General features: G+C 47.1%; 1 protein-coding gene across 4 annotated transcripts in view; it reads left to right on the forward strand.

Moving 5' to 3' along the window:
* Positions 1–26,384, forward strand: part of LOC122570788 (solute carrier organic anion transporter family member 74D) — an 83,258-nt gene that overhangs the window by 29,312 nt on the left and 27,562 nt on the right. The window contains exon 1 of one of the 4 annotated variants that reach the window (XM_043733629.1): positions 980–3,520. The exons of 2 other annotated variants lie outside the window; for them this stretch is intronic. The gene's annotated coding sequence lies outside the window, so the exon portion shown is untranslated. Of the gene's footprint in view, positions 1–979; positions 3,521–3,650; positions 3,773–26,384 lie in introns of those variants that run through there. One more of the 4 variants, XM_043733632.1, reaches the window with a different exon arrangement.

Here is a 26,384-nt window from a genome sequence, read left to right on the forward strand (position 1 = left end):
TGGTATACGTCGGTCGTAAGGCGTCGAACGTTTCTATTCATCGAGGGTGTGTACGGTGGAAGTTGCAGTTTCATTCGACCACGGTACAAGTACCGGTACAATATCCGTTTAGATAGCGATCGAAAAAAGTCGCTGCTCTTAATTGTACGACGATTATAATTGTATAATCGTGGCGTGCGATCGATCACAAATCCGAGAAACGGCCAACGCTTTGGCATTTAGGTGTTTTACTTTGGAAACGTTGAAAGTGTAACGTCGTTCAACGACGCTGTTAACTGTTCCAATCGTCGAGTGTTCGTGACATTAGAATTATCAAATCTGCGAAAACGACAGATTTCAGATTTTCATATCTGTAATTGCTAAAATTATACAGCTTTTGATAAAATTAATGCTGCCTCTTGCAGTGGTACACGTTTTATATAATTATGATCGTTCAGCTATGATATGTGCAAGTACATATTGTAGATTGGCAGCTCTAGTATTGATGCGACAAATATAAAAATTACAATTTTCGGATACACGCAACTCGAGGAGATCCAGTTGCTCGCGAAAACGAGCAAGTTTTTTTCGACATTTCCCAGCGTTTATTGATACGCTCGACGGCTCGAGTACAACCTTAATTAATTTCAACTTATTTCACCGAGGCGGGGCAGAGTCTCGTTACGGCAGATGTTACGTAAGGCAGTGGAATCCAAACTCGAATTTACACGGAAAGTCCCGGGCAACGGAGGCAGTCAACGCGGTTCTTGCGGTTTGAAAAATACCGCAAAGGACAATATCGGCGATTACGAGTGGAACAGGAGGCCGATTGGGCACACAAATCGAAATTGAATTCCATTACCGTACTATCGGAAGTAATTTGATCGTATCTAGGAAGTCGCCTTGCCTTTTCCTTTCCACTTTCTACGAGAACTTTCATCCTGCCATTACCTTTGTGCCTCTGCAACAATGCAATACTTTGCTGTTCCTTCGATTTCAGAAAGAAAAGACGAATGTCAAGTCAACGATCAAAAGGAATTCCACTCTACGATTAAATCAGCGAATTTTCTATCCCTTAGACGGTCGTGGCCATGGCTGCATAGTCAGAATTCGCGGGTAAATTCTGAAAATCGAAGGTGTCCACAGCGATGAGCATATAAACATGGAATCGCTTCAACGCGATGCCTATGATCAGCATTACGACTACGTGGTACTTTCACTCGAATTCTCGGGTTTTTTTCGCGCCGGGTTTCTGTGTATGAAACAGGATAGAGAGAGAGAGAGAGAGAGAGAGAGAGAGAGAGAGAGAGACCAGTGTATCGTTCCGTTAAAACACTCGGCACGATAGATTTCCGTGGGCAAAACAGTTAAAGGAGGCCGCGCAAAAACGCAGCAGCGTTGGCAGCCATTGAAAAAGGGGGCAGGATCGAGCGGAGCGATCGAGCAGCTGCCAGGATTCGGATCCCGATCCTCCGAAGGGCCGCGTAAACGCGCATCAGGGACTCATTCCCTCGTCCGAGATTCGTCTGGAACGCAGAAAGAGGGGTGGGTAAGTAGGGTGAGAACGATGATCGCAGAGGGGATGGGTGGCCGTGTGGAACAGCAGTCTGGCCAGTTGATTACGATGCCGAAACGAGTGGCGGGCCATCTCTCCAACCAGTTTCGGACAGTGTCTTCGGGTCGAACGAGGCCTGTGTAGTTTGGTGGAGAGACGCCAGGCTTCTTTGGCCGCTGCTCGTCGAACGAAGACCGATAGAAACGAGGGGGAAAAGGTAAGAAAGGAAGAAGGAAAGAAAACGTGGACGAAGAGGAGACTCAGAGCGAAGGAGAGTGAGAGAAGCAGGGAGAGCAGCAGCAGCAGCAGCAGCAGCGGCAGCGGCAGCAGCAGCAGCGAGCAGCCAGCAGCGCAAGAAGAGACGGAGGAGGCGACAGCCGAGCTTAAGTTTCGGTTTCGTTCGTTTCGCGCCTGCTCCGCGTCGAACGGGAGCCGAGAGTGAGCGCGGCGGAGAGAGAGAACCGGCGTACGAGAGAGCGAGAAGAGCTGCACCATCGGAGTAACGGAGAAAGCGAGAGAGAGGCGTCGTCCGAGCAAACGAGACGCAGCAGGCTGGTAGAAGGAGAGAATCGGAGAGATAGGAAAATGGGATAGGAAGAAGAGAGAAGGAAAAGCGATTGGTGGCGGTGGAGGCGGCAGGAGGGCGAAGAGAGGACGAGTGCAACGCGTGAGTGAAAGACAGAACGCGGCAGCCAGGGGTTGGAGAGAGAGAGAGAGAGAGAGAGAGAGAGAGAGAGAGAGGCGGCAGTCGAGGCGAACAGACTTCGCCGGCGCTCTGCTCCCAATAACGACTCTCGCCCTCGGTCAGTCGCGCGCGAACCGCGGAGCCGCGAGCATCTCTCCGTTTCTCTCTCGCTCTGCTCTCGGCAGGATACCTACGTTTCGAGCCGCGTGCACGTGCGAACCCGGGGGACGCGAGAGCGTAACGGAGCGAGGGATCGAGTCGAACGTGTACACAGGGGGCTTACTCGAGTCCGGTCGCCGCTCGAACGAACCACGCTGCTCGCGGATTCCTGATCTGAAGAGCGACAGGTGAACGAAAATCTGGCAGGCTCGACCAGCATTGTCCGCACGTCTCGCACGATTGTACGCCGTTCAGAGAGACATGTCGGTGCTTACGGGGAATCGCAGCTAGAAGGTAATTAAAACGATAGCAAGGGCAGACGATACAGCGAAGGGAAGGAAGATGGAACGGTCCGTTTGCGAATGTTCAGCCACGTAGGACATTGACTGACTTGCGCGAGATTCTCGGGGGAAGATCGGTGCTACATCGAATCGAAGAAGCTCGTGGCGAGGGTGAAAAGGGACGGATAAAGACTGTCTGGACAGGGACTGGATCCCGGGGGAGTCTGCCGTCGAGGAGAAGAAACGACTTGGTTTTCGGGGTTATCTCATGGTGGGATTGTCGCGGTATCGACGTGGTAATCGCGCCGCGAGTGGTGCTCGCTGCATCCGGAGATACAGGCAGCTGGTGATCGAGTGAGAGAAGAGAAGAGCGGAAAGCGGTCGCACAAAGTGACAAGCGGCAGCGAGCGCGTGGTATATAAAAGTGCGAACTGGTGGAGCGCGCGCGCGAGCGCGACCGAGCGAGTTACCGGGCGGTTCGAGGCTGCCAGTGGCCCGCGGACCAAGAAGAAGAAGAGGAAGAAGAAGAAGAAGAAGAAGAGGTTGAAACAGAGGAAGACGGAGAGGAAGAGGAAGAGGAAGGGTGGGAGAGGTGCACACACCATAGAGGACAACGCTGTTGCTATTTTCGAGCCCGCCAAATATCTCGACGCACGGTGCTGCTCGGTGCTGTCTGCGCTGGCCGTGCTACGCTCTTTCTTCGGCCCCGTCCACGTTCCTCCAAAGCGCAGCGATTCTGCGCCGATGACGCATGGCCCTGACCAAACAGGGGGACAGAAAGAGAGAAAGAGAGGGAAAGAGCGTGAAAGAGAAGCCACACGCAGAGCGGGAGAAGGAGCGAGAGAACGGCGTGTATGACAGGTACGTTTCGACTTTTTGCCTTTTTGCAAAAGCGCGCCGCGATCTCTTGACCTACGACGTATCTGTGCCGTGACCGTGAGCGTTGACACATCTTTACGTGGACATTTACGCCTTTCCACCGACATGTCTCGATCATCTCTTGGCGATAATGCGCGTTGCTTCAACTCGTTCTGCCATTAGGGATGGCTGGTTTTAAGGAAGAAGACGATTCGTCAGCTGTACGGATAATCGTCGTATCTAATAGACTTTAAAGTTAGTGGCAGACTCGTATCCTACTCGCAACAATTACTTCTATTTGCGATTGATCCGTGTTTATCGGACTACTAACGTTTAAATCAAGCGTTTCTCGTTTTTCCTTTTTTAATTTTAATAGGAATGCTCAAAGGGGAGACACGAGTCACCGAAATTTAAAAGTCGAAATACCGCGTATGCACGCCAGACTTAGAGACGAATATTATTAGCGTCTGTGGATAGTTTGCACAGCGTCCGTGTTGTTTCCAAAACACGTGTACTACGCTCTCGTTCTCTAACAAACATCGCTGTATTTCGCACTCGGTTCCTCCGTGTTATTCGCTTAATACGATACGACATTCGTCTTTCTTGTTTCGTTACGCTCGACGTAGGAAAACACGAACGTTTCTTCGTATCTTTTCTTGTTCCGTTCGAGGGAAATCACGTTACGACACCCCTCGATTCTACGTGTATTATGTCAAAGGTGACTCTGGTGTGTACACGACCGATTTCTTTCGGTCCGATGTGATCGTAACGTTTGGCGAGAATCCTTGACACAATGTTTTTCACCGATGAGAAACGCGGTCGAAATTTGTTTTGCAACTCGGTCATCGACGTTTCGTCGACGTTACGACGTAGCGATCGATACGACATTTGAACGAAATTTTCGTTCGCTCGCAACTTTCTCGGATGTTTGTACATAAGTATGAGCTACGATCTGATGTGGAACGACAGCGTTCAGCTCGAATAATTCGCGTGGAAAGTGCACGCGATACACGCGAAACGAACGCTCCGAATTCATCGAACTCGTTAATTCGTCGATCGAACCATTTTCCTCGATTTGTCCGTCCCCGCCGCTCCTCTTTCCGCTTTTTCGATAAAACGTTATAAAGAAGTTCGCAAACATCGTGCAGGGAAGGCAAGAGGGGGATGAAACGCGAGATTACACGAGGTAAAAAGCTTTGAGAACGTGGCCAAATGGTCGAGAGGGAACTGAGCGCAAAAATGACGTTCTTTACGAAGAAAAAAGCTCGACTCGCTCGGCGCGATAGTGGCGGAGATTAGTTTATTTCTCCACTCGTAGGTCGAGCTCGTCATAATATGCGGCAGGGATATTTATGTAATACGCGACATGCAAATGAATACACTGTTTGCGCGCTTGTCAAAGATAAGATACAAAGCAGAGTTTCGTACCGTTGTCATTGTCTAGATAACGTGTATGTATTGTTTCTAACGTGGATCGCCAACAAGCGAGTAACTTCAAATTACAAGTAAATCACGATCAATTAAGAACGATAAAAATAGATGGAGATTAAACGCTCGCAGATGTAAGTCTACGAGAAAGCGCACTTTCAACTCTAACTTTAGCTTTCTAGTCTTTTTTAGACCAAAAATTTTTTAATAGAAACTACATATAATGTTTCGATATTTGTCATTAGCTGTTGGATTTTTAAAATTATTTTTCTACGGTATAGAAATCAGCAATTTCGAAAGATTTCGTTCTATTTAAGAAAAACCATTCGTTTAAACGTTAGGTAGCTAGTACTATTGGGTTGGTAACTAAGTGATTGCGGATTTTCTCAATACCACCTAATGACACAATCCGCAATCACTTAGTTGCTAATCCAATAGAAACATCGTTTGAGACAAGGCATTAAGGAAAGGGTACTTGCAAGAAAGTATGTCCTATCCGCGTTCCTTGTATCAATGTCGTCTGAAACACATCACCCTCCCTATCAATGATGCATCTCGTGCAACAGGTGAGAAAGTGCACGTGCGAAATTTGTCACAATCTGCCGCCAATCTTTCCACTTTCGCGCACTAGCGTATCTGAATCACGTTCGTGCTACATAAGTTGCAGCATCGACGAGCTTCGTGGTTTCTTGCCACTACGTTCGCTATCAGCCAGCGGAAGATAGGGTACCGTTACCTGTCTATATATCCGTGGCGTGAACCTGAAATTCGAAATGGATCGCTGAATATTCGTTTATTTCGCTTCGTTCGACCATTACTGTACGTTTATCGATCATCTATCAACAATCGAAGAAAATACGCTCCTCTGACTTTTCTTCTCTTCTCTGTGCAAGCTTATTCGTATGCGCGTACACGTGTGTTTAAAAAGGGTGGGACTAACTTTGCCCGCAGGTATAACGGAAGAAAGGGAAACTTAACTTTCTGGTATTTTATTTTTCTTCTGACATCAGGGTGTTATTGTTTCTTCAATCAAGTTTCCCTCGTCACTGTCTCGTTGGACGGTTCTACGACCGTACCTGCCCCTTTTTTTTCTCGGGATTATGTTCCCTTTTTTCCCCTGAAAACCTCTGGAAGAACTAAAAGGATCGGATACCATTTTTTCTTGGTAGACCGAAAGGTCCACTCGATGTGTCAACCGTTCTCGTTGTAAGTAGAAACGTGTCCTTTTTTTCTTTGTTTTTTTGCTGGTTGACCTGGGCGGCTCGTTTTGTCGGAGGCGCGTACCATAGAAAAAGCGATTACGAAGTTACAAAAATCCAAAAGCGGTTGCGCAGAGTGTGTTTCATAAGTTTCGCAGCTGGGAAACCGGAGATGAGTCTGGCCGATTCCACGCGATCATTGATCGTTAACTTTTTTTGGCTGTCGATGATCAAAGCTGAACGACGCGGTGGCCGCACGTAAATCGACTTTAAATCGCAATAAACCGTGCAAAAACTGCGCGGCGGATTTGCCTCGCGCGCGTTCACTTTCGACCGCAAAAAAACTTGAAAAACCGATCCTCCCTGTCCCACTTCAGCGTCTCTGCAACCTTCCGTGTATCTCTATCTTTTTCTTTGTTTCTCTTTCCCTCTCCTTTTTTTTTTATTTACAAATTCCTCTACTTTCCGTTCGAAGCAATGCGTGTCGAAGTTGCAGTTGCAACCGTGTGTTTTCGTCGCTTCACCGTGATATCGCAACGTTACGTATTTGTATTGCCTTACCTTGAATGCAAGGGCAGCATCGTGCTTGCCAGTTCCTCGTTGCTTTTGCGAAGACCCGTAGAACAAATCTGTTTCCCCATCCTCGTATATAGGTTAATCGAGCAAGTACAAAAAGCTACGTTTCAACGTGTAAGACAAATGTCGCTCTGTTTAGTCGAAATGTCCTATGTATCGTTTTTGTGTTGTTTTTTCTTCTCTTTTTTTTTTTTCAATCAATTAAAAATATTTGGTCACAATTTCGTAACAGCTTACGTAATATAACTTTTGGAGTGGATCGAATGTAACGCACTTTCCTTCGCTTTTATACCTTTTGAACTTTTATCTTCTGCACACGATCTTGTCGCCTGTTCTGTGCGTCTTTCAGTGTATCGGTAGAAAATAGAAAAGAATCCTGTAACCGGTAGAGAAGTACGTAAGATATGTTTAACATTAGTACACCTGTTTTGAACGGACTTGTACACGAGCCGCGATATGGGAAAAGTGGCATATGTAATAATAAACGCAAAATACCGCATTAATCACGCGGTACAGGTAATCGTAGATCGTCATAGACTCTGCCGACTTTTTCTTTCTCTCCGCGACGAATCATCAATCCGGTCGGCAATGGACATAGAGGTGTTTTATTCAATTTCAAGACCGCGTGTGATCGATGATCACGAGCACGCCGCGAAAACAGCATCGTGTAGCAACTGGTAACAATCATTATCACACTGTCACTGTCGGTCGCTTGCGAATGATTTGCATAGTCACGCGAACTCTGGAACACCGGGAATTTCGATTATCGAACTGCGCGAATTCGATCGCTTTTAACTTTTACTCGCAGTAAATCGATCGTTGATTATCGACGCCGCGATTTTTCACACTGCTGTAACGAGTGCACGAGTACGTTTCCAAGCGTTTTGCGCAAGTTTTAGAAAAGTTAGCAATCGGCAATAAGATACGTTTAATGAAATACGTTTAAAGATGCGTTAAATAAAGAAGAAAAAATGCAAATGAAATGAAAAGTTTCGTTTTCTCCTTTTTCGAAATCGAAATAAAAATAATTACGAGATATGTCAGCGGGATATGTCAGCAATGATCGTGGAGAAACGTGCGTGCCATTCGTGACCTCTTGACTACCATCGTCATCGTGCGTGCTTCTGCTTTTCTTCTCCGCTGGCTAGAACTTTTCCGTTTTCCACGCAATTCAGCTGACTCGTCCTCTCTTTCCGATCCAAGCAACTGCCTGTTAATTAGAGACTTTTAAGTAACACGCGGCTAAACCACGAACAACGCATATCGTACGCGCCAATTAGACGATCGTTTCTTTTCGATACATTTCATTAAATTCTGCCGTTTTTCGAAAATAATTTGCCTCGTCCTATCCTACCTATCCTCGTCCTCGCTTTCTACTTTTATTATCTTCGCTACTCGCGAAGGTAACCAGTCAATTTAAATATCTAAAATGCAAAGAGATCCCGACTTTCCGTTCGCGGGCGGAACTTTGATGAGATAGGGAATTCGTGAATATTACGGAGTGAGACGATCGCGTTGATCTGAACGACGAATTTATCGTTGGGAGAAATGCCGACGAAAGCCCGACTCCGTTTTGAACGGTCAACAATAAGACGAAATTGAGGTGGGGAACGAGTAAAGCTGATAATGAGCCCCTATAAAATCGACCCGCTTCTTTTCGTGGTACCCCTTCCTGTTTCTCCATTAAGCGGCTTTCACACGATGCCCGTTGTTCATCGCATCTCTTAATGACAACGAAATTATACACCTGCACGGTCGTGCCACGATTTCGTATGTTAGTCTGTAAGCAAGCAAGAACAGGTTGATGATCGAACTCGATGTTCTTCTCGAATTTCGTATCATGATCTTGATAAAAAGAAAAGAAAAGAAAAAGAAGGTAACAGAAATTACGAAATCTAAACGCCAAAAGTTGTGTTCATATCGGATTTTGATAGCCAACTGAGTAACTCGCGATAGTTTTACCTTCGAAAGGACGCTGACCATCTACCTACGCGCTCTACGAACGGATATACAGAATACTGTGGTCTGAAAGAGCTGGACAGAAGCAAGGCAAACAATCGAGTCAGAAATAAGGCCCGCTAAAAGGCAGGAGTTAATTTGGTCGGAACATAGGCGCGAAACATCGGCGACAACAACAGAGCGGCTCTGAGAAGCGATTATCGGGTGGCTGGCTTCAAAACGGCGTGGCTCGGAACTGAGATCCGTTCGGAAATCGACAATAAACCGAGGCTTTGCGTGCAAAACCCGCTTCCTGTCCTCAGGAATTCGCGCGCCGGTGGTCGCAGATCAACGAAACTTTCGACGGCCACGTTGTGGCAGATTCTTAAGAGTCGTCGCCCCGTGCCTGGTCTGCTCTCGACGTCATTAGCTAAATAACTACGTCGGCTTGCATGCGTTTGCTTTTATTATTACTCCCCCGGTGGATTTGTATGCGGTGTGAAATCGCGGCGTAACCTGTGACTCGCCAGGGAAACACTGGTAGAGAAGAAGAAGAAGAGAGAGAGAGAGAGAGAGAGAGAGAGAAATAAGCAGTGGAAAGGAGACAGATTCGTAGCAGGGGTTGGGTTGGCAGTAGAAAAAGAGGGAAGGAAGAGAAGAGAAGGGGAGGGAAGATAGGAAGAGGAGGAAAAAAAAGATCGCGAGAAAATTAGTGCTTCCTCCCAGGAAGGAGGCCGACAGGTTTTTATGCGTTGGTGCATATTGTTGCAGGCGGCCATGGTAAGTTCGGAATGTAATTATTAAGATTCAATCGCTACGGGGTTCGATGTAATCAGCCGTAATGTTCGGATTATAAATTGCAAAGGATTTACTCACCGTTGCCATGGGTTCTTCCCTTCTTCTCTTTCACCTTGCTCGTGTCCGTCAAGCATCTTCGTTGGCAAAATCTCGAAATTATACATTGTTTTTCTCTCGATGGAAAGGGCGAACCTTCGTGCTTTATGCTTGCTCTCTGGCAAGGTCGTTTTCGAAACCGGTCCCCTCTATCAGCGAATGAAGAAGAAACCGCGGTGACGACGTTTCGAATTCGCGATCGCTGTCGATCAGCTGATGATTCCGACGGACGCCTATCTCGTACACTGATTTTTTGCTAATAACGTAACACGTTTATACGTGTGTTTTGATTGTCGATTTATTTATTATTTATTTTCATCTGTTCGTTGTAAACCATGCTACCCGGCTTACACCGTATTTACTTATCGCTATTTTACGTACCAATTACCGAGCTATTTATCAGCGTGCGTTACTCGAGATGAAAATTATGACAACGTTTATAAGGTCTAGATTACTTTGGAAATTTAAAATAGCAGTTAAGAGTCAATCAGCAGCGTTCATTGTCCCGAATTGCCCCGTGTTTGTGGCGTGTGAGAGGCAATGACTTACAGAGATGCGCAACAACAGTGAAAAAGAAGAAAACCGGCACGATCGGGTGTGCCAGTGTTGGAAAAATCTCGCGGTGCGTGCGTGGACCAAAGGCAACGTGACTGCCATACATTCTGCTATCTTCCGTGATCGTAATCACGGATGCACGCAGGGCTGAGTGGTTATTTATAACGCCTTTGAGACGGAACGTGGCCGAGCACGCGGCAATAGTGTCGGTAGAGCGGCAACCCTAGCTCTGTAATGAATAAATAGTCAACCAGTACCACTTTCGATGGCCACTGTTGACGCATCATCTATTATTACACGAATTTCCACGAAATCATTGTGCCTAGCTTTTCTCCGTCGGTAGACAGGAGAGCGAGCAGCAGGGACCAAGCGTATCTCGAACGTTTTGCAATATTAACGCTTCGCCTCTTAATTAGGGAAAGACGAATTAACTCGTCGCTCGAGTTGTCGATCCCTTAGACGCTATAGCAATTTCTTTAGTCGATGATCGATTGTTTCTCTACGTATCGCTTTATTTCTTTGCTTTGACAAAATGTCGTTGGTGAAACACTATTCTAAGGGTTAAAGTCAAATTATCTTTGCGTATTCTCGGAAAAGCTGGACATTTTTTGGCCCAGCGTGAGTCATGCGAACTTTCGTTGTTTAAACATCCTCGCCTGATCTTTGAACGTCTTTGTCCCGCGTCCCTGTATTATTTGCGTGTTTCGTGCCCTGGTAGGGGTACCGTTTGCCGGATCTTCCGCTTTTAATCTTGTCGCGAAACGATATCGCGATATCAGGCTTTTTATTTGCAGTACGATAAGTTGGGTCGCCGAGGCAAACTTTGCCGGCGGCAGTCGAAGCCGTTGGAAAACGTTGCACGTGGATTCTTTACCATGCCGCTTTCTTTTATCGTTTAATTATCGCTAAATAATTGTAGTCGGGAAAACTTATCTCGCAAGGATATAGCTCGTCCTCGAAGTTGGGCATTTTCTTCGCGAAAACTTCGTCAAGTTTATACAAATTTCCGATTCCAGAAGAATTCTCGTCCTAATGAGAAGATTCCTTCTGAGTTAACATAGTAACTGGTAATTAAAACTCGGAATAGACGTGGTGGGTCCAGTGAACACAATGTAAGGAGGAAACGGTGGTTCGAGGAGAAGCAGCGGAATAGAATCGTCGGGAGGGAAGAAAATGTGCAAAAAAGAAAGTGTGGAGGCGAGAGGGGGGCGGACTGGATTCAGCCATTTTTGCGACACGAATAATTATATCTTATCTGAGTCGACCCGTGGCCTCGGGAACGCGATGCGTTCGCTTGCCTCGGCTTTCGAAAAAAAAAAGAAAAAAAGGAAAAGAAAAAAGATATGTAACCGACGGTTCGCGAGGATGAAACTGCAGGATATGCGTCGACGCGCTTCCCAGCTCCTTGCTCGATATATTTTGCTCCCCCTCCAACTGTGCGTCCAGCTCACAGAGAGTAACTTGACAGTTTTAAACGAATCACCTTCGACGACGATCCATTAGCGACAATAAATTAATATCTGAAACGTTAAGCACTGTTTTCCAATTATTTCTTCGTGGAAACTGTATTAGCATTTTCTAGCTTTCAGAAAATTATTCGATAGGATGTCAGACTTCTTTTGGGAATTAGATGGTCGAGGATAAAGATAGTCGCGATGTTAAAAGTACTTCCGCTAGGACCAGCTACAAACTATTCGTTGCTGCTGGTTCTATCGCTAACAGCGTGTAATTGTGACGTACTATATCGACGGAGAATCGTCATTTCTTCGCGAATGGCTTGTTCCGTTTGAGTAGAATCGGCATAATTCTTAAGGAAAAGTCGATATCGCAGCATAAATTAAAATCACGCTATCTGCAGCAATAAGAGGATCACGGTAGCTTAATAAGCGTTTACCGAGTTTAATATGGCTCGGACAGGCGTTTAATAAAATGTCGTTTCGCGCTGTTCCATCGTGGAAACAACTTTAACGTTTGAACAGAATACAATATAACATTGTGGTATAAATAGGTTTGAGCGACGTAGGAAAATCCATCTTTTCTCTCGCAATATTGTCTGGGATTGAAAGAGATTGGCGAGCGGAAAAACACAAGTGAGACAACAACACTGAGAGACAACTATTTGTAATAAAATCGTCTAGCGCACGGTAGAGGCTCGTCAATGTTAGAAACTTTGTAGAAGTTTTAGAAACAAAAGACAGAATAAAACGTTGGAAATAGACGAGCTATAGTCTGCTGCACGTCGAAATGCAGAAAGTGTTACAGTTGACTCCCCATATGCTCTTGAACGGCAATTGGTACGGTGCAATTGATTCAAATGGCATTGCATGGTGCGCAGCGTTATAGAACAGAGTTACGGTGGACTCTTCTTCATAAAGTATGCTGCTAACATTAAAGGGAGCCCACGAAGCTGATGCGTTATGTCGACACCAACAATTACACTGGTAGAAACTTGCTTCGTACGACGTAACACAATATACATATTCGTGTTGGAAGCGAAGTCTATAGAAGAGTTTAAGTACAAGTTGGAATCATTCGGTTCCGTTGAAATCAATCTCGTGTGGTGGTCCCCACGACCGTCCCACTTTCTCTAAATTCCTCGAGCCGTTTGGAGAACGGAAAATCCTCGATGGATACGGGGATCATGATCGCGACGAAGGGAACATAAATCAGCCGGTGGCTGCGTCCCGTGACAGATCACCGGCCCACGGTGTAACTTTGCCCGTGCTTATGAATGAGAATTAAAGGCCTCACGCTGCGAAAGACGGTGCATCGGGAATAACAAATACTAGCCACGAACGCAGCTCGGTTCTTACCTCTTGTTTCTCCGCGTCGCTCGTAAACGAACCAACGAGAGCTCTTCTTCATTTTAACGATGCACCGTTGCTTTTTGCCCCCACCGTTTTCTCCTCTCTGCAACCATGTTACTACAAAACCGCACTCCGATCTGTGTTGGTGCGTTAATTTCTCTCATACACGGTAATTAAGGCTGCACGATATCAATGTATACACTGATAAATGCTGCAACCAGCGATAATACGTAAGAAAGTTGATCGGAATGCGAAACGGTCGACAGAAATTCGTAGAATCGACGTACGAATTGCCGGTTTTCTAGCGAAATCGGCAACAAACCGAAGATGGGTCATGCGGTATACGCTGTATCGATATCTATAAATGTCTGTTGGATGATCGCTCGGAACGAAGCAAGACGAGTAGGAGCAATATGCTGTATGGAATCTGGTTTCTCGAGTCGCCTTGAAAACGAACGATCCACGACGCAGGGGGTGGATTTTGCGATATTAAAAATAACGACAGAATACGCGCAACTGTTTGACCCAGTTGAGATATCGATTTTAGTGGCCGGTATCGCCGAGATTAATATTAGACCGCGTTCTGGAAATAGGTGAACGAGCATACTGCAATACCGTTGCTGCATTCGTTGCCGACGAGAGCGGAACTCGTCTGAATCGGTCTTTAAAAAATACCGGTTTCTCTGGCGAGAAAAGCTGCTCTTTCGTTTCGTTTAAACATAAACGTCCGGGTGTTAGAGGAGATGTAAGAGGAGCTACGTTTTATCGTCGTAGAGGATAGAAGACAGGTGGTGTTGGAATCGAACGCGCGGATGAACGAGTTGAAGATTTCTCAGTGTGAAAAATTCGAATCAATCGTTGGAAATGTCGAGGCTACGAACGCGTCGAGACACCGTGTATATAGGGAATGAAGTCAGTGATACACTTTTCCACTTTCTCCGCGACCGAGATTACACGAAGCCTTGGGTAGAACACCGCGAGATAAAACTCACCTTCGTTCTGCTCTTGTGCATGGTACTCAATCGTCAGAGGCTTTCTACTTGTCAACGAATCAATTTATTTGTCGATATTCGTTCTTCCTTCTCGATCGTTTGTTCAATGTTTTATCACGTAGAAAAGCACGCTCGAAGGATGAAAATGTTGCGAAATGGCAAACCACGACACGGTTTTCTTAGTTGAATTATCAACGATCGATCCACGTGGCACGTAGATACACGTGTTCGTACCAGAGCGGAATAAAGTCGTCGACCTGACGGCTCCACGTGTGAAACGTTTGCACGAAACTCGTCATACTCGACGGGCCGCCTCGACCGCATTAACTACCGATTCGTTCTTTCGTAATGCAACATTGTGTCGTACGAACTTCTACCACGTTCCTTTATCTGTTTGTCGAGATTTAATTTCGCGATAAGAAACTCGCGAAAGACCCATCGGTTTCGCTATTGACCTGGTATCTCCAGCTCTTTCCCGTGTACAAAAATTGAACTAGTTTCTTAGAAGGAAGCCAGGTTTTCAAAGCTTCGTTGCTAACTACCACTCGCGCGGTATAGCTTTCATTGCAATTTTCAACAAACTTTCCCGCTATTACGAAGCTAGCCAAGAATCCGCAAACTTGGTTCTCGCGCTTAATTTCACTTTACCTTGAAAACTTGCACGTTTCGATCTACATAATTTTCCACGGTGAATCGGGTCAACGTTTTCCATCGTGCCACGGGAATCTGGACGCGACGGTTCGGAAACTGATTCCAGGGCCGGTCGATTGAAACGTTGTTTAAAATTCGATGGTCCAGAGGGATGAATCGGGAACGATTCTCCGCGTGGTGAGGCGATCGATCGCGTTCCGGAGTGGCTTGCATGAGAACCACTGCGTGTTCCCATTTCTCCTTTCAGCGGTCGGTCGCTCGATCCGCGGTTGTATAACAGCAATGAAAGTACTCCGACAGGCAACGGGCAACGTCACGTCTCTGTCCACGCTAACTACCTTGATAGTCGTCGTTCTAGCTGCCAGCATGCTCGCTCGCAATCTTAGCGTGCTCCTATTTAAACGACCGCATAACGCGTCGATGCTGCATGGTGCTCTGGATACCGAGTCCCATGGAGCACCGATCCTCGGCTTCCTCGGCGTTCCTTCCACGTTTTTTGATCGATTCGGTCGGCCGAATCGTTCCAATCGTTCTAATTTTTCGATAGCTGAGAGTCAGAGAATTTCTTCAGAAGCAACGGAGAATAGTATCGGTTTCACTTTCGCGTTTTCCCAGTGCTTTTTTGCGGTCAAGTTGTTCTGCGGCTTGAGGGGGCGCGCATCCTTCTCGTCCTCGACCAAGTCGATATAACGATCGAGGACATGTACATCGCGATGTCTCTTGCGTTTAATTCCCACGGTGCATCGATCGTTGAAATCTTAATCGATCGAAATTAACAACGATAATGATAAAAGTATACGATTTGCCGTAGAATCTTTGCGACGAGTCACCCTCCGTGCTCGGATACGGCAATTATTTCGTAGAATCTGATTTCGAAACGATTTGTGAAACCTTTTGTTTCCTCCACGAAGTTAACGAGCCTGGTATGCCGTCTAAATAGAAGATAGCGAATGGAAAAGGGAAAACCTGAAGGTTTCATGACTAACAACGTCCGAGCGCAGTGTCGCGACACCGTTCCATCGACACGATCGATGTTGCAGAATCGTTTTATCTTATCGGAGCAATCAGGCTCGGAGGCGTAAAAATGGTACGTGTTTGAAATACTCGTTATCTCGATGATTATTTCGACCCCGGGAACGACGACGCGACACGATGGAAGTGCATTGTACGATAGGGCAGTGTCTCGCGAATCGATGCTCGCGCGATTTAGGTCAATATTTTTTAGCACATCGTTCAATTGCCTTCGCTTTGACATCGTTATTACTCGTTCGCCGTTGCTCGCCACGAAGCGCGCGCGAGAGAGCCTGAATCCGTTCGATCGAACGCGTTATGAAATTAGACGACAAGTAAATAGTCAATGTCAATTTCGTGTTCGAACGATTCCAGATTAATGGAAATATGGATATTCGTTTGGACGATATCTGTGTCGATCTTCTTTCAGAACTTGTTGACCCGACTATCGATCACCGACCCGGACTAAACTTGGACGCTTTTATCGAATCCGTGGTTATTTTTATTGCGCCGATGTCGTCGCCGATCGACAAATAATTAGACGTTCGTGTTTTTATTTCGTTAATTTTGGGTCACGCGGGAACAACAAGACTCATGGAAACGATAATCGAACCTAGGAAATAGGATTGGTCGGTCTAGCCAGATTATTTCATTGTGGCGTTGTTGCGATTCGAATGCTACTTGGAAGTGCAGCTATTTTCGACTAAAAATAAATGTCAACATATTTCGGCTGGCATTGGGCGCGTAATCTTCAGTGGAATATGAACCCGAATGGAAACTTTCTTATTTCTTCGCTGGATGATAAGGCCGTTGTCGGTGATGCAAAATGGAGGAGTTGGCCGCCGATTCTTGTTTTCCTCTTCGCCGATTGATCCGGCGACCTCGCGAACCGACGACTGGCTAAGGTCAAGCGCGTATTTTCTACTCGCGATTTTCCTTATGCACAGACCTTTAACTCCCGGCTATTAAACGGCTGCTAGGACTAGGGCAAATCGCTTGCTCGCTTCTTCGCCGTCGTCGTCGATTGCTAGTTAAACGTGGCCTAATTTGCGACCGTAGCGATCTCACGGAACTGGTGAAAAAAGCGTCGAGGCTAACGCGAGAACCGTGACACAAGTGATAAGAAACGATAAGAGAAATTTATGGTTGCGTTGCCAAAACAATATATGGAGATTTAAACACTTGTTGGTTTACCATCGCCGAGGGAAATATATTTTTATTGTTAACCAGAGAGACGGTTTGTTAAAGAAAATGTGCGTCGTGACGAACGATAAGGCGGTGGTCGGTTCACGGTAATCGTAATGCAGACAGAAAAAGGTGATGTATGGTGTGTGCATATCGGTACACATTGCGATTAAGGCCACGGTCGAAACAGTCTGACAACGCGCTCGTAAACGCGGACGAGTTAAATACTTTTCATCTAGCCACTTATCGAAGTGACGTGGAAAACCCTTCGACCATTCTCGAAGGAGAGCAATTAAGCAATAGCCGAGTTCCATTCGCCGCTGTGGTAGTAAATGGTGAATGTTTGTAATATTGAAAAGACCTGCTTGAAAGAAGCGTTCGAGAAAACGTAACGATTTTAAAATAGAGTCGAGAAATACTATTGGTATTTCGTAGACGTGACGATCCAAGTTATTTATTACCTACTTTTTACTGTTAGCGAAACCGCGAAGGATCGAGGAATACGTTTGAACGACTCGATGTTTTTGGCATTTTTAATGTCTCTCTCCTCGATATCGTAGCTATTTCAAGCGTTTATGAAAGGTCGGCGGAAAATTCTGTCGACAAGGTTTCGCCGCGGACTTTTCTGGGAAAAACGACTTAACGGCCGCGTTTCCGTGATATTTTTACGAGCCGAAAGTTTTTCTCCTTCGAACCGGTAGGTCATTTATTTACGTACAACGTTGCACATTCGTCATGTCCATCAAAAGCGTCTGGAGGAATCGGGCGTACAATAAGAAACGAAAATAAACGGCGACGAGAAAATTGGCCTACTTTTGCAGCTACAAAAGAAGCGTCGACGCCGCAATTTCGGCCGTTACTTCGATAGAAAGTTGCCCGTTTAAAGATCGCGAGGAAAGTAAAATGGAAAAAGAGCGCAACAGAGTGTCGGGAATTCTCCGATGCGGCTACCACAAAAAAAGCCCACACAAATTTCACCCGTGCAAACACGCACGTCGTGAAAGAGTTCCCACGTGATTCCATCCCACGCAGTTAAAAAAAGTTCCATCGAGAAGCGGAGTGCCGCGCAAAAGTTCAACGAACAAAGTTGTCGTTCTCTAACAGAACCTTCGTGCTGAAAATACACCGTCCACCCTTTAGGATGGAAACCGCTCCGCTATTCCATTGCTTTTCCCTGCAAGAAAATCGCTGCTTCAAGTTGTCGTTTCACCGCAACTTTCGTGCTCGAAATACACGATCCCGTTTTCGCCTTGATAAAACCTTTCACAGATAATACATTTCCCTCTCGACTCGTGGAAACTAGCGCCGGATAATTTGAAAAACGTACGGCCACCGAATCGCAAATTACTTTCAAGAGAGGCGTGTGTCGAACTTGAACACACCTCTCGGTCGTTCGTTTCGGCTAAGGATCGAGGATTCTTCGAAATTTCGTGAGACGCCAGCGGATTCGTCGTTCTCCGAGAGTAGAGACATGGCTTTACGTATGCGGAATACGTCTCGGCGTCGCCGTCGGCGGGCGAGTTGCCATACGAAGGTCTCCTCGATGTCGTTTTCGGCAGCCGAAAGGGGGACCCTCATGAAGCGGCCGTAGGAGGGAGAGTAGAACGTCTAAAATCGCGTGGTTGTGTGCTCTTATACAATGTGCTCGCGCTACGCTGTGCGTCGAAGAAAGAGAAACTGGTTATCTCTTTTCCCTCTCCTCCTTTACTCTCTTCTGTCTTTCTTCCTCGATTTCATTTTCCACCTTGTACATTTGCCAACCTTCCTCTTTTTTGCTACATTTTTTCTACCTCGGTTTCTCGTTGCTTTTTCTTCGCGTACAGTGTTCTTCTATTTATTCTCTCTCTCTCCCTCTCTCTGCTTCGCCTCTTCTTCCATCTACTTTTTCTCTCGGTCATCCACATGTTCCTCTTCTTTACCTCCGCTTTTTTTTTTCCTTATCTTCGACTCTGTTTCTCTGTTCCTCTTCCACGGGCCCTGCTCGACGTTCGTTTCCCCTCTACTTGTTCCTGTTTCTGTCTCGCTCTTCGCGCCTCGTTTTCTCTGTTTCTTTCTACACACGCACGCGTGTCCCTGGCACGTGTGTCGCATCTCCACGTCGTTCCCCCGATCCTCCGTCTCCGTTCCCCTGTCGCCCGGTTTTTTGTGGCTGTTCCTTCGCCTCGTTTCTCTTTCATTCTCTCTTTTCTTCCTTCTTCCCGCTGCTGTTTCCTTCCTTCGACCGATTTATCCACCTCGCATACCCCTTGCCTCCTCCGTCCCACTGCTACGCCGTGGATACGCATGCGTTTGATATCAGCTGAGCCTGTATCCCCGGAACGTAGTTCTTTCCTATTTCAGATTATTTTTTTCTTCTCGAACAGAACATGCCAGATGTTTGGCTGGGAACAAAGCGAACGTTTAAAAAATTAGAAATACATCAACGATATCTGGACATTTTTCATTCTATATCTTCTCCCGACGACTTAATCTTAGTAAAATTCGAATAGCAGAGTAGAACGAAGAATCGTACACCCTGACGAAGGGAACGATATTCTTATCGTTCCCCGACAAATTTCTATCCTCCCCTCGCGACTTCCTCTCCCGGACGGTTCGTCTGCCTGGCAATAAACAGTCGATTTCTCTTTCGCTCCGATGCTGCCGGCTTCCCGTCCCCGGTCCCCGTGTTGTGTCACTCTTCGTCGTCCGGTTGGAGCGCGTTGGTCGGAGCGTTGCTCGCTACGAAGGGGCCAAATAACTCCGAGGGGTAAACGACTTCCACGCGTGACGGAGTCTCGATGAAGCGCCGTGCGTGCCGGTTGAGGAGACAGGTTCGGGCATCCGGCAAACTCAGTCGATTCGGTCGCGAATCGACGTTCCAGACTCGCTTGGAGAGCGTTCGTACCACTTTGTCGTTGACGCCGCCGCCGTATAATCTAAATTCTTCCCTCAAAATGATTTTTAATCCTTGCGATGGAACTCGATCCCAAACGAAGGCAACCGATGTTATTTCTTTGATGTTCGATATCGGAATTTAAGGATAACGATCTAGAGCTCGATCGAAGGATAACTATTACGAATAGTATTCGTAATTCGAACGATAGATCGATAATTCCAGAACTAGAAGTAGCGGAACGACTAATAGGCGAGCGGAGACGGTTGGAACGAAAAATTGGCCGTTTCTTTTCCAATTTATTTTTGATGACGGAAGGAGCGCGATCGCAACAGTTTCCCCTATCAGTTTCTCCAATTTGCCTGCAATTGCATCGTGACCGCGTAGGCGGTTCACGGTTGCTCGATACCGAGCCTCCACGACGAGATACCGGCCGTTCTTCGGATTCCAGTGTCTCATAAACGTCTGTTAGTTTCCGAACGAGGCTTTCAATCCGACCGCTGTTCCACTTTCTGCTTTTGCCGTGCTTTTCGACGCTTGCTCTCTTCTCGTACTCGGCCGATGCCTGGCATCCACGATATTTGCTTTAAGCTCCTTGGAATGTTATCGATAGTACTTTCGGAATCAGCCGTAACTATTCGATCCCCATTCCACGCGTGATATCTTCGCTCTTGGATTTTTAATTTAAATTGTTTCTGGTTTTCCTTTTGTACGACCATCCGTATTTATGAGATCCAGCGCGCGATATCGCCGCTCAAAATGTTACATACCATGTTTACCATATCTGCGATCATATTCTCCAGCTTTACCTTGTAGAGGACCACGGAAAACATTCTCAGCGGTATCCTCGTTGAAACAACGATGCGGCAAGTCAATGGTCTCCGTGTTCGAATGAAACTCGAAGAGAATCCCGTGTGCGTGGGTGGTGTGCCGTTTATTCCCGGAGATGGAAGTGGGTCACAGCAGCTACCACCGTCGCGCGAATGAATAGGGGGTGGAAATGCATTCGTGTGCATCGCAGCCAGGTAAAACGAGCGTATCTTGCCGAGTATTTCCTCTCTCTTGCTCCTTGGCCATGCATTATCTTTCAGCGTGTTCAACGACGTTTCCTTGCTCAGTTTTCCACCAACAGCTTCCCTCTTTTTTCTCCCAAGCGTTTTCAAACACCAGTTTTCCCAGCCAGCATTTTGTACGCAGTCGTCTTTCAACCTTTTCTTTCGGCTGGTCGATTTCTATTGGAAATTTGGCATTTGGGCGTGGATGCCGGCCAGATCTTTTTTTCTCGTCGGATCATTTTTGTCTAGCAGTTTTTTTCTTGTTTGTTTTTTTTTTTTCTACAAAATCCTTTGGCATTGGTCCAAATCGATGCTCGAAGCAATTGAAATTCCGGTCAGTTGGTCACCTTTTTTCAATATTGGTCGTCGAAGCCTTTTAAGCTGGAACAAGTTCACGGAAGAGCCGTGCGAATCGTTGCTGAAATCTCAGAATTCTTCCTTCGTGCGGTTACCCTTATTGGCGGCGCACGGTTGCTCGGATATCTTTCTTTCATCACCGAAGAGTAATTAGCGGTGACCACTGAGTAGCCACTCCCGGTTGAATCTGCCAGCATTTAAGAATAATTGCGGAGAAATTTTTCTTGGAAGCCCTCGTTTACGTGTCACGAACGCTCGTAATCGCCGTAAATTAACTTGGAATATCGTCTATTCCATCGGCGGATCTCGCCGATTTCATTTTTACTTTTACCATTGGTATAATTCGTCGAAACATTTTTCGTAGCTTCTATCAGCCATACGCGAATTCTAGGAACCGCTTTTCGTTGAGGACGATCGCTGTTCAGGCCCGCTCGTGGATTCCGCGTGCGTTCAGCGACCGCGTGCGAGTAATCGGCGAACCTGGCGAGTTTTTTTGACGTCATTTCGCAAACATTTGCGCAGTTCGGACCGCCTGTTATTTCGTACGCGATCCTCCTCCACCCTCGACTCTCTCGTCAAGTCGCAACACTCTCAGTTCAGAAGAGCAACTTTCGACGAGAGGTGATTCGCCTTTTTCGGGGCCTGGCGTGGCGCGCGCGTCGTGTCTCCTGGCCCTCGGCCGCTCCTCCACGGCCCCTCTAATCGCGAATTCGAGACGGCTCGCACTTTCACTCGGTTCGTTCCTCGTTTTTGCCTCTTTTGTTCGTCGTTCCTCTTTTTTTGTTTCGAGGACCACGCGCGCGGCTCGACGACACACGTTCGATTTGGGAATGCGCGAGCGCGACGCGGAATATCGAGTGCTTCTGGTGCTTTACGGCGTACAGTCAGTCTGTGGGATACTTGGACTTGGACGTGTTGCTGTTACACGAACGGATTTTCGGAAGAGGTAACAACACATTCTATTTCGGGACGCGTTTCATTCTCTCTTTCTCTCTCTCTCTCTCTCTCTCTCTCTCGAGAGAGAGAGAGTAATCGCGATACCCAGCTTCTGTTCTATCGATTCTTTCTGTATCTAAGAAAACGTGCATTCGATTATTAGCTGAAATCGAGTCTCGCTCAAATATCGGCAAAGTTAACGATCCATGTTACGAAATCCATGGGAAGCGTGATTTAAACGTGTAGCATCTCACGAAGATGGAGGTCGAACCAGATCGTTTTACGTCTCACGCGCAAAAGTTCCACGAAGACCGTAGGAAAGTGGCAACGAAACATTTTCCAGACGTCATTGATCGACGACGGCGAAATCCAGGCGAACTGCTCGCTGCACATGCGTGCGTCGTTTCGAGATGTTTGCACGTGCGTCAAGAGCGTCGCGATGTCACGTTGACCCAGTTGACGGGGGCTGCAAGCTCTCCTGCCTCTCCCATGCAGCGATTTCTCAACTTGCGAGAATCGATGGCATTTGCCCGTAGACCTGTCAATTCGCCGATACGCTCGTCTTTCAACCACCGTGCATGTCGATCTTGCACGATCAAACGTACTCGCGCCGCTATTCCTCGTTGAATCGTTCGAAACGAATTCAGCAAAAAATACGGGAGAACATCATCAGCTACGTGGCTGGGATAATTCGAGATTGGATAGATGGTAGCGTGGAAACTCGATTCTGACAGCGTAGAAACACGGATGAAAAGAAACGTTGGATGAATCGAACGTCCTGTCATCCAGGAAATTTCGCTGTAAGATAGGCGACCGTACAAGAATCTTTTAATCCGGAGAAATTCTCGATTGGTGGCTTCATCGCGAAAGCCGTATCTCGCGATGGGCGTCTACACGTGGTCTATCTGTATATTATCTACACATCTATGTATATATCACTCGTTCAAATTTATCCGGATAATCGTCCAATTTTTCCAAGATGCGATTTAATTACAAAGCTAAGTATAAATCACTTTAATGATTTTATTATTACGCGCGATGCATGGCGCGCGTGCATCCGAATCGCGAGAGAACGGGTGGATAACCGTTTCAAGGTGAATTTACAGAAGACTGGCCGGATTATTTGTGGATCCGTTTCTGGAGGAACGCGCGAGGCATCCGCGAGTTTGTTTAGGTTGACAAGCAAAAGCTCCGAACCAATGTTTCACGCCATCATGCTCATTGTCTCTTTGTCAACGCGTCGGCGCGCAAATCTTGTAGGATTTGAACTAGATTCGAAGATGAGGAACACCCGTATCGCGGAGCCGAGCGTATTTTAGTAAACTAAACATAGAACCGACTCTAAACAGGTTTCAAAGCCGCGTTTAGGATGACGCGACAAGAACCATAAAGCGTGTTGTTGCACGTTAAAGAGACAGAGAACGAAGACCCGGAACAACGAGAAAGTGGACAGCGCCGAATTTCAGGAGACAAATCTTTCGTTGATGCAAATTGATTGCTCGCGTTCAAACGCGGCTGCTTTCCCTCTCGATTTCTCTTTTTACTTTTAAACCATAAAGCGACAATGTTTAAATACGTTATTGGTGAAAGGATCCACATAGGTATCCCGTGTCGTTAAGATAATCAGCCTTCTGCCCCGAGGTCGTTCGTTCGGGTCTTTTCGTTTCCGTTTCGCACCGGCCATACCAGCCTCGCTTTCGTCCACGATTTGCGCAACGATGCTCGTGGGACGAGCTCGACTACGCTCGTCGAAATATATTTTCGCGCTCGTATAGCCGAAAGCCAAGCGCAAACTTGATGTTTCTGTATACGACGCGACGTAATTCCAGCAGAAAACTCGAATCTGACTCTCGTCTCTGGAAGGAATCGAATCGATCGGTCCGAACGAAACGTCTCGTCTCGTTCCTATACTCTGCCTGGCTGTTTCGCGTGCAGCGGCAGTCTGCACGCGCACTGATAAGAGTTTATGCGTTGAAAATCTTTATGGGATCTGTTCGTGCGATCATAAAGCTAAAGGCACACGATCGTAAACGCAGTCGCGCGCTTTAATGATCATCGATAATTCAGCAATTACGAGCCGTTCGTACCTTCTCTCGCCCCGTGTCCTTGTCTTTCGCTGCCTAAACGTGTTAATTGAATCGTTCATCTTGACCTAACGAGTGTTTACCTTGAACGAGTCACAGACTTTTCTTTGCGCCGTCTAAATTTCGTTTTCCTTTCTGCAATTGCCGGTGTTGCCGCCGTGTTTCGCCCTCTTGCTTCCAAATTGCGTACACTTAGTCGCGAATTTACAGGAAAGATCGAGTGGTCCAGAAGTTTCGATAACGAATCTTGTAGAATGCAAATCAGAATCGCACCGAGAGTCTGTGCGATTCGTACGCGAATTCTCGTGATTCGTTTTTTTCCCATTTCCAACGATTTTCTCTGGTCGTAGAGGAAGAGGAAGCGTTTGATTCGCGAGCTTCCCGCGGGTGATATCTTTCGCCTCGGCGAGAAGGCGAGAAATAGATTCGATCCAGGTACAAAATTGTTCGACTCGATCCACGAGGATCCTCTGTCTGCTTCTCCGCGAAGAATTTCCAGCGTCATCGTGGGGGTATATACCCGAGGGAAAAATCTGCGTTTACCAGAAAATTCGTACGAAACGGTGCGCCTAGTTGCCGAGTATCTAGGCCAATGCACTCGAAATCTCTCGATACATGCGGCCAGGCTGCACCGAAAACGGCTGTATTATACCTGCGAAGCGGGAACAGAGAGCCCGGGCAGCGGAGGAGAGGGTGGAAAAGGCGATAGAGAGAAAGAGTGTGAAACGGAGATAAAAAGGCAACGGGACGAGGGTGCGAAAGAGAGACGACGAAAAAGAGGCGAACGAGCGAGTAGAGGGTCGTGAATAGAGCAAAAATGAGACGTAGAGATCAAGGGAGAAACGAGGAGGGATCGTCGGCGAGTGTGGCGGGAACAAGGGGCGAGAGGGTGGAATAGGATGGGAAGGGAAAAAGGAGACACGGTCGGAGAGAGAGAAAGAGAGAGTGGAGCAAAAAGGGATTCGGAGAGACAGCGGAAGAGGGCAGAACGAGGAGAAAACGAGCTTCGGGGGAGTGACGAATAGATAGACGAGCGAAGAAGTGGATACGGGGACAAAGAAGATACAGATACGGAGACAAAAAGGGGAGAATGGGAAAAAAAAAGAAAGAGGAGAGGAGGGAGGAAGGAATAAGAGAAAGGGAGAAAGAGAAGATAGAACGGCGGTCGACAAAAAAATGCGAGTGGAGCAAAAAACGAGACAGATGGGACAAGGGAGTGGAAAAAAGAGCGAACGGGAGCGAGAAGGGAAGATCGGCCGCCCACGCTCGAGCATAGAGAGCAAGGAGTGTGCTTTGCTCGGTGCTTTTACTCGGGCGAAGCGCGATGTCGGCGAACCGTGTGTCCCAAAGTAGGTCAGGTCTCAATGGCGGTGCCGCAGAGCGGCCTGTGTCTACGTGCATGCGCACACTATCAGCCAATGCACATGCAGCCCGTCGGTGCAACGTGCTGCTGCGCTCTTCTATCTTTGAACTATGCGCGCCGAACCCTTTTTCCTGCTCCGCCGCGCTTCGCTTCTTCCACCACTTCCTCCACCCTCTTCTCTACCGCGCTACAGTCGAGCTCTGACGTTCGTTCTTCCTTCCCTTTTCCGGACCAGGCCCGATCTCCTCCTCCCCCACCCTACTCTTCCTCCTTCTCCTCCTCCTCCTCCTCCTCCTCCTCCTCCCTACTTTCGGTGATTTTCACCCGATCGCTGCTGGACGAATCCAGAGCCTCCTACCTCCCTACGAAAACGAACGTTTCCGGAGATGCTTGCTCCAGTTTCTTCTTTTTAGCTAGCTCGACCAGGTCACGGGATATTTGAATGTGTTTTCTGGCACGAAAGGGGTGGGTGGGACGAGGATCAGCCCGACAGTAGTAGGCAATCCGTGAGTAGAGTTCTCGGTAGAAGAATTTCGAAGAAGGGAACAGGTAGGCACGATGCTTGTAGAAGTACGAGCCTAATCGGTAAACTTCGCCAGCCTCAGAAGCGAGAGTTAAACTCGTGGTAGATTCGAATCGCGATCCAAGTGTCGACGAAACGTTGTACGACGTTCTATGACGCGTCACATGGTAATCGGAATCAATTGAAATTGACCGAGAGAAGCAAAATAGAAGAAGCATAGAGGAAACTGGCCTGACGGTTGCTACACGGAAATTGGCCTCTAGCCGAAGAATCGCTCGACTCTCTTTTAAACGACTTCCTTCAATGAAACGAAGAAGAAAGAAGAGGCCACGGGTAGGGATCGGGAGGATGGGAGGAACGCTAGCCGGAGGGTGTCGATGAGAAGCAGCAGCGGCTAGACCAGGTCATACCAATTTGTTTCATCAAGCAAAGTGTGTGTAA

Source organism: Bombus pyrosoma, linkage group LG9, assembly GCF_014825855.1.
Source record: "Bombus pyrosoma isolate SC7728 linkage group LG9, ASM1482585v1, whole genome shotgun sequence".
NCBI classification, from domain to species: domain Eukaryota; kingdom Metazoa; phylum Arthropoda; class Insecta; order Hymenoptera; family Apidae; genus Bombus; species Bombus pyrosoma.